The 8,933-nt window shown below is 37.1% G+C and overlaps 1 long non-coding RNA gene across 2 annotated transcripts in view; it reads left to right on the forward strand.

The window, feature by feature from the left end:
• LOC106734348 (uncharacterized) overlaps positions 1-5,336 on the forward strand; it is a 13,282-nt gene extending 7,946 nt beyond the window's left edge. Inside the window, exons 1-3 of one of the 2 annotated variants that reach the window (XR_001369999.2) lie at positions 873-917; positions 4,118-4,299; positions 5,206-5,336. This is a non-coding gene — a long non-coding RNA (uncharacterized LOC106734348). Of the gene's footprint in view, positions 1-872; positions 918-4,117; positions 4,300-5,205 lie in introns of those variants that run through there. The other variant, XR_001369998.2, reaches the window with a different exon arrangement.
• Positions 5,337-8,933: the final 3,597 nt, after the last annotated feature.

An 8,933-nucleotide genomic window follows, 5' to 3' on the forward strand; every position in this document is an offset into this window, starting at 1 on the left:
CTCTATAACTGAAACTGACGGGCTAAAGGATGTACAAACACAAGAGGTGGATGTGAATGCCAGCTGTGGTGTGTGTGGAGGAGTGGGGCCTGGGGAAGAACATTTGGAGGAGGGATAAGGAGACAGCATTGTTGAGACAGGGAGGTAGTGTTGTTATATTTTGATCAACTCGATCGGGGAGAAATGTTCACATATTAAAATGATCACCTTGTAAGCTAAATAATGTGATTGAATGTATTAATGTAAATAAAAATAAATAAATAAATAAATAAATAAATAAAAAGTTAGCTTTTATCCTCCTTTGTATACGACAGCCTTCTTGTCACCCCCAAGGGAAGAACTCAGAGAGCAACGACCAATACCCGACAAGGACGGTGCAGAGGATGGAGAGATCCTGGATCGCTGGTATCGCTATGGAGCTGGTGCATTAACCAGCTCTAACGCCTGTTCTCTTGTGAGGAAGAATGATTTAAGGCATGACATGGGATCCCTTTACTCACTCCCTTTACTGAAGAAGCAATCATGGCGAGAAAGAAAACAATTCACGAGACAGAGCTTACTCTCTTCTTCAATGGGATCTTCGGGTAAATGGATTAGTGCTATTTACTAGGAGGAGGAGGAGACATAATCTACAGAGTGTCCTTAGCAGGCTAGTCCTGTCAAGGACTACGATAAATAAACTTGAATGTGTAAATGAATGTAGAATGGCTTTGAGAAAATTATGTAACATGCCTACCCTGCTGTGTAAGATAATAATATTTACAACCACACCTAAAAACCTCATCTATAATTCTACACAGAAATTCCATACCTAATGTGAGAAGAAAGGACAAAGAGTTTGCTTTTATGTCTGCCATCTCTTGAAGCTGTGTCTGAGCTCTGGTTGCCTCTGGACTTCCTAGTAAATCTCAGAGGTGGTAAGTGCTCATGGGTGTGAGCTTGTTTGTCAATCTAATCCCTGTACTGGTCCACCTAGAATTCTTGTTCTGTGAGACAATACATTTTCCTTAATACTAAGGTAAAAAAAATATTTATTTAATTTATCCATTATTGTTATTGTTAATTTTTTTAAGTTTTGCTATAGGGTGTATGTGCTCACCAAAGAGAGACAAAGGAGGGGGGAAGTGAGAAAGCAAACCACCAGGTTTGGGAATTGAACCATGATCAGCCATGTGGGAGTCTAGTAATTTAGCCACTATGCCACCTGCTTGATCCCCAGAATATAATCTCTTAATGCCTTTCAATCTCTTTTATATGGGGATATCCACTAGGACATTCTAGAAGTAGACCATAAACATAACAATTGGATGCCTTTTTTAATTAGCACAGAATTGAGTCCATTGGAGGAAAATACTATAACTAAATGTATTAGCAAGGGATAACACAGGAAGAAGGAGAGTTACACAGATCAGTTACCAATTTTTAAATAACAGCTATGTACATTTGATGTCATCTGTTTCATTTTCCAGGGTCAGATGGGGTGTCGGGCAAATTTTAATTTGTGATCTCTGGTATTTCAGTGATTATTCAGGTAGAACAGTCTTTTTAAAATGATAAATGTAAATCATTAGTCAATTCTTTAAAATTTAGTAGCAAAGAGGACCAGCAGTTAGCGTAATGGCTATGTCGCTGGACTCCCAAGTAGTCGACCACGGTTCGAGTCCTGGACCCGGTGGCTTAAACTCACTCTGGGCGCGTGTGCGTGCGTGCCCAAGATCCCGAGAGGAGAATGGAGGAGAAGGGATTGCGGCATGGCCATCCCCCCTGGGGGGTGATTTCTCGCTTTCTATCTCTCTGTCTCTCTCTGTCTGTCTGGCGAGCACACACGCCCTATAGCGAAAATCCTCTCCCCCCCAAAAAAGAAAAAAAATTAGTAGCAAAGGATTGGTCAGTAGTGCCTGATGCAGTGGAAAAGGATTTTTGCGAGCTGTTCTCAGTACACATAATCACCAGGTTAAAGACTATGTGATGATGTTTCTTCTCTTCACCTTCCAGGAGCACACTGTGGAAACATTGCTCTACAAATTGTGAATTAGCCTTGAAGGCTTTTATAATTCCTGACAGTAAATAAAAAGGTCTCCTTTAATCATAGAAGGTTCATGGAGTTCTTCATCCAGTCTCATTAGTCTGCCAGTAATTATTTCAAAGGATAATAGCTTACTTTTGTCTAAAGAAGTGAATCTGGGGTTAAGCAACACCAACAGTAGAGTACTAGATCAATCACACACAAAACAACCTATTATAATTTTCTAATAAAAGCAGATCCAATTTTTAAAAATATTACTGTTTTAATCATGATTTTTAATTTTTAGAAAAAGTACAATTCCCTTCTAATTTGGCTAAATTTAGTCATACATAAAAATAATTTTTTATCAATTTTATCTTCTGTAAATCCTTTATAACCTTTAGGCATTTAGTATACACTTTTTGTTTCCCACATTGGAACAACCAGTCATTCTATTTTAGAATAAAAACAGCTTGGCACAGCAGGTGGTGTGGTGATTAAAGGTGCTAGATTCCCACATGGCTGACCATAGTTTGAGTCCCAGATCTGGTGGCTTGCTTTCTCGGTTTCCCATTCTCTCCCTCTGGTCAAATTTTAAAATAACAATAATAAATAAATAAATAAATAAATAAATAAATCTTTAGAAAAATAGGATAAAACCATTCTCTTCAAAAACATCTTTACATTCCGTACCTCTATAAAACATGCTTTCTTTCTTTGCATAAGGTTGTTTCTCTTCCTATGTCTAATTTTAATTACCACATATTAGGATGGATTACTTATATTAATTAGAATTATTATTTGGAGATATAAAAAGAGCCCCTAGTGAGCAAACACAGTTTCAGAATATTATTTTAATGTCTTGTGACAGAAGTTCACAAGAGGGCCTGTAGGTTTTAATCATAAAAAAGGCTGAAGCTCTGGGTGAGGGTTGCCCCTCAGTATTATTTTTAGAGGATGAACTGCCCATAACATCATATTCAAGATGAAAGTTTTCTTTCGACCACATCAAGTACATACCTAGACAAAGAATTTCCTTCCTAAATGAGGAGCCTGCAACAAAGGACATTGAAATGAAGTTCCAGAACCTCAACCAAAAGGAGGGAATAGATGCCATGAAGTTTAAAAGGACTAGGTACCATGATCCAAGGCCACAGAGAAAAGGATGAAGCCCAGAGTCTTTTGCAGGTGTCTTACTTGCATCTACAGCAATGATGAAGGTAAAAAGTCATTTGAATCCCACAACTCTGACACATATGTTATCAACCAATTTCAAATTCTGAATTTGTAAAGAAAAAGCTTTATATGAGGGTCTTGGAGATTACAATTTGAGAAGAACAAATTTGGAGAGAACAGAAAGAATATTCTGACTATGTGAGGGAAAACCAGAGATAATACAGGCAGAAAGCTCTAAATCATTACTAGATAATTAAAATCATTTGACCAGAGGAAAGCAGAGCTATGGGACTAGTGGAAGGCAAGGGGAGACTGTATCTAGGCAACAAACATGTTCATAAACCAAGAGTTCAATAACATCCTGACATAATTTGAGCTTCTGGATACAATGTAATTATCTGGTCATTTCAAATCCTTTGGGGGTCAAAGGATATCAGTAACCAAAGTTCACATTTACAGACAATTATAGAATTGTTTGTAAGACCTACTTCTTTAATGGCCTCTTGACTCCGTTTTGAAAAGGAATCTCTTGCTATTTCTCTTTATCTAGGAAATAGAGCCATATAAAAGGAGATGCTCTTTTTTATAATTAGATTTTTATTATAAAATCTGAACTGCCAAATTAGCATTTTTCCACCAACTCTGGGAGCAGAAACCTTCACAGGCTTCATGATCTTTTGCTCAGGTGCTGCCTTTGCGGAGCCTTAGCAGCAGCCATTGCTGTCTTTTTAGATGCTTAGTTAGTCTTTTTTCCTTCCTTAGCAGCCCTGATAGCTTGCTCTTGCAGAGCCTTTCTAACTTCAGGTTTTCAGTTCTTCTCCGCCATGATTACCAGCAAGAAATGCACTGGTGATAGCCCTCTGGAATTTGGTTGCATGGTGGGTCCTTTTCTTTAGAATTTCTTCTGACTGTCCCTTTATGTGCTTTTTTCTGTAGAGAACAGTCCAGTCTACCTGCCTAGGATTCCTCTTGGAAAGGAAGGCTGACTCGCATTTTGCATTAAGAAATTGGAAAACCTTCCAGTTGGACCTAGCTAGTGCCTCCAGTATCCGAGGTAGATCTTGTACCAGCTGAAATTGCACAGCTTGACCTTCATGGCGGTGGCTCCCGGGGAAGAGGTAAGATGGCAAAGAAGCAAAAGCAGATGTTCTTATGTTAAATCCTGTTCTGTGACTAAGATGGCCAAAGCTCTGCAGCCATCTTAAACAATGAGGAAGCCTTGAGCATGGAAGCCTCATACTCAGGATGCTAAAACAAAATCTGATCCTAGATCGAAGGAATTCACAACTTTGCCTCTAAATTGTGTGAGAAAAAGTGTATGAGAGCTACACTAATTATAAGCTTTATTTTTTTTCACTGGATCATTCTTTTCTCTAAGAGATGTCATTATTAATTGTATTTATTATTTTCTACTTGAAACAAGTATGTGAAAACCTAAGCTGTGAACTAAAATCTTGAAAACGTGCTGAAGTCAATGTAACAGCATTATTCATTAAGTGAATTCTTAAGCTTTATATAGAAGCTAGTCAAGAACAATATCAAGTGGGCTTTTTCTATCAGGACTGAAAAAAATGCAAATATTAACCTCCTCCTCCTTTAATTTGAAGCTTTGTCTAGAGTGGAATTCATTAAAAGATGAAAAAGTAGTTTTAAAGAAATAGTTAAGAATTACTTACTTTTAAGAATTTATTAGGAATAAGTAACTTTTAAAATTTTGGCATAAAACAAAAGAGAATATTTCTTTCTTGTATATCCAGACATCTAAATTAGTATCTCACTTGCCTTGTTTTTAAAATGTAGGCCAAAAATAACACATACATGAGTGTTTCATATTTCCTTTCTTGACATGTTTTGTATTTAAGATGTTAAGATCAGAATCACTTTGGAAAAATTATCAGTTGGTTATTTCTACAACAGGGAAAGGTCTTTGGCATAGTGTCTCCATCTGTCCTTTAACATTGCAATAATTTCTTCTTCAACAGGTATACTCTGTCACTTTGTATTTAAAATGTTTTCAATTTCAGGTGCCAGGAGGATTGACCCCTAGCAAGATTGAAGAACTCACCTTTTGGCTAAAAGACATTGCTTTCGTGAGACTGGTACATGGCGTGGTGGTTAAGGACTTCCACATGGTCGACCACAGTTCGAGTCCTGGACCTGGCGGCTTGCTTTCTTGCTCTCTCTCACTCACTCTCTCTCACTCTGTCCCTCTCTGATCAAAATAAAATAAATAATTAAATAAAGTTAAATAAAATAATTCTTTAAAAATAAAGACATTGCTTTCCTAACACTGTTTATTCTTAACTCTTTGGATTTTCAGTCTGTATAAGAACTATTTTCTGCTATGAATGGCTATTAAACAGTTTTTTTTTTTTTTTTCAAAATATAAGGCCATGTTGCCATAAAAAAATTGTTTTCCTCTAGTACTAGTCTCTTTGTTTTAAGAAGATTCCTGCCCAGTGCTCTGTAGATTGATATTTGTATCTATATTGCATTTAACAGTATTTACTAAAAGCCTTTACATATTCAAATTCTGTTTTGTCAGAAAATGTACTCTTGTATAAAGAGAATAAACATATATGTCAGAGCATTTAACCAAAACAAGTGATACATTTAGCACATTAGCAATTCTTAAAACAGAAAACCAAAGCAGGTATTAATTTTAAAAAGTATCAGATTACAGTTGTAGAACTAAAAATAATGATAAAAGTTAAAAAACTTGCTAGATATTACTTTTTTTTTTTTTTTTTAATATTTTTTTGTACATTTGATGTCATCTGTTTCATTTTCCAGGGTCAGATGGGGTGTCGGGCAAATTTTAATTTGTGATCTCTGGTATTTCAGTGATTATTCAGGTAGAACAGTCTTTTTAAAATGATAAATGTAAATCATTAGTCAATTCTTTAAAATTTAGTAGCAAAGAGGACCAGCAGTTAGCGTAATGGCTATGTCGCTGGACTCCCAAGTAGTCGACCACGGTTCGAGTCCTGGACCCGGTGGCTTAAACTCACTCTGGGCGCGTGTGCGTGCGTGCCCAAGATCCCGAGAGGAGAATGGAGGAGAAGGGATTGCGGCATGGCCATCCCCCCTGGGGGGTGATTTCTCGCTTTCTATCTCTCTGTCTCTCTCTGTCTGTCTGGCGAGCACACACGCCCTATAGCGAAAATCCTCTCCCCCCCAAAAAAGAAAAAAAATTAGTAGCAAAGGATTGGTCAGTAGTGCCTGATGCAGTGGAAAAGGATTTTTGCGAGCTGTTCTCAGTACACATAATCACCAGGTTAAAGACTATGTGATGATGTTTCTTCTCTTCACCTTCCAGGAGCACACTGTGGAAACATTGCTCTACAAATTGTGAATTAGCCTTGAAGGCTTTTATAATTCCTGACAGTAAATAAAAAGGTCTCCTTTAATCATAGAAGGTTCATGGAGTTCTTCATCCAGTCTCATTAGTCTGCCAGTAATTATTTCAAAGGATAATAGCTTACTTTTGTCTAAAGAAGTGAATCTGGGGTTAAGCAACACCAACAGTAGAGTACTAGATCAATCACACACAAAACAACCTATTATAATTTTCTAATAAAAGCAGATCCAATTTTTAAAAATATTACTGTTTTAATCATGATTTTTAATTTTTAGAAAAAGTACAATTCCCTTCTAATTTGGCTAAATTTAGTCATACATAAAAATAATTTTTTATCAATTTTATCTTCTGTAAATCCTTTATAACCTTTAGGCATTTAGTATACACTTTTTGTTTCCCACATTGGAACAACCAGTCATTCTATTTTAGAATAAAAACAGCTTGGCACAGCAGGTGGTGTGGTGATTAAAGGTGCTAGATTCCCACATGGCTGACCATAGTTTGAGTCCCAGATCTGGTGGCTTGCTTTCTCGGTTTCCCATTCTCTCCCTCTGGTCAAATTTTAAAATAACAATAATAAATAAATAAATAAATAAATAAATAAATCTTTAGAAAAATAGGATAAAACCATTCTCTTCAAAAACATCTTTACATTCCGTACCTCTATAAAACATGCTTTCTTTCTTTGCATAAGGTTGTTTCTCTTCCTATGTCTAATTTTAATTACCACATATTAGGATGGATTACTTATATTAATTAGAATTATTATTTGGAGATATAAAAAGAGCCCCTAGTGAGCAAACACAGTTTCAGAATATTATTTTAATGTCTTGTGACAGAAGTTCACAAGAGGGCCTGTAGGTTTTAATCATAAAAAAGGCTGAAGCTCTGGGTGAGGGTTGCCCCTCAGTATTATTTTTAGAGGATGAACTGCCCATAACATCATATTCAAGATGAAAGTTTTCTTTCGACCACATCAAGTACATACCTAGACAAAGAATTTCCTTCCTAAATGAGGAGCCTGCAACAAAGGACATTGAAATGAAGTTCCAGAACCTCAACCAAAAGGAGGGAATAGATGCCATGAAGTTTAAAAGGACTAGGTACCATGATCCAAGGCCACAGAGAAAAGGATGAAGCCCAGAGTCTTTTGCAGGTGTCTTACTTGCATCTACAGCAATGATGAAGGTAAAAAGTCATTTGAATCCCACAACTCTGACACATATGTTATCAACCAATTTCAAATTCTGAATTTGTAAAGAAAAAGCTTTATATGAGGGTCTTGGAGATTACAATTTGAGAAGAACAAATTTGGAGAGAACAGAAAGAATATTCTGACTATGTGAGGGAAAACCAGAGATAATACAGGCAGAAAGCTCTAAATCATTACTAGATAATTAAAATCATTTGACCAGAGGAAAGCAGAGCTATGGGACTAGTGGAAGGCAAGGGGAGACTGTATCTAGGCAACAAACATGTTCATAAACCAAGAGTTCAATAACATCCTGACATAATTTGAGCTTCTGGATACAATGTAATTATCTGGTCATTTCAAATCCTTTGGGGGTCAAAGGATATCAGTAACCAAAGTTCACATTTACAGACAATTATAGAATTGTTTGTAAGACCTACTTCTTTAATGGCCTCTTGACTCCGTTTTGAAAAGGAATCTCTTGCTATTTCTCTTTATCTAGGAAATAGAGCCATATAAAAGGAGATGCTCTTTTTTATAATTAGATTTTTATTATAAAATCTGAACTGCCAAATTAGCATTTTTCCACCAACTCTGGGAGCAGAAACCTTCACAGGCTTCATGATCTTTTGCTCAGGTGCTGCCTTTGCGGAGCCTTAGCAGCAGCCATTGCTGTCTTTTTAGATGCTTAGTTAGTCTTTTTTCCTTCCTTAGCAGCCCTGATAGCTTGCTCTTGCAGAGCCTTTCTAACTTCAGGTTTTCAGTTCTTCTCCGCCATGATTACCAGCAAGAAATGCACTGGTGATAGCCCTCTGGAATTTGGTTGCATGGTGGGTCCTTTTCTTTAGAATTTCTTCTGACTGTCCCTTTATGTGCTTTTTTCTGTAGAGAACAGTCCAGTCTACCTGCCTAGGATTCCTCTTGGAAAGGAAGGCTGACTCGCATTTTGCATTAAGAAATTGGAAAACCTTCCAGTTGGACCTAGCTAGTGCCTCCAGTATCCGAGGTAGATCTTGTACCAGCTGAAATTGCACAGCTTGACCTTCATGGCGGTGGCTCCCGGGGAAGAGGTAAGATGGCAAAGAAGCAAAAGCAGATGTTCTTATGTTAAATCCTGTTCTGTGACTAAGATGGCCAAAGCTCTGCAGCCATCTTAAACAATGAGGAAGCCTTGAGCATGGAAGCCTCATACTCAGGAT

This window comes from Tupaia chinensis, unplaced genomic scaffold (assembly GCF_000334495.1).
Source record: "Tupaia chinensis unplaced genomic scaffold, TupChi_1.0 Scaffold000097_1, whole genome shotgun sequence".
NCBI classification, from domain to species: Eukaryota; Metazoa; Chordata; class Mammalia; order Scandentia; family Tupaiidae; genus Tupaia; species Tupaia belangeri.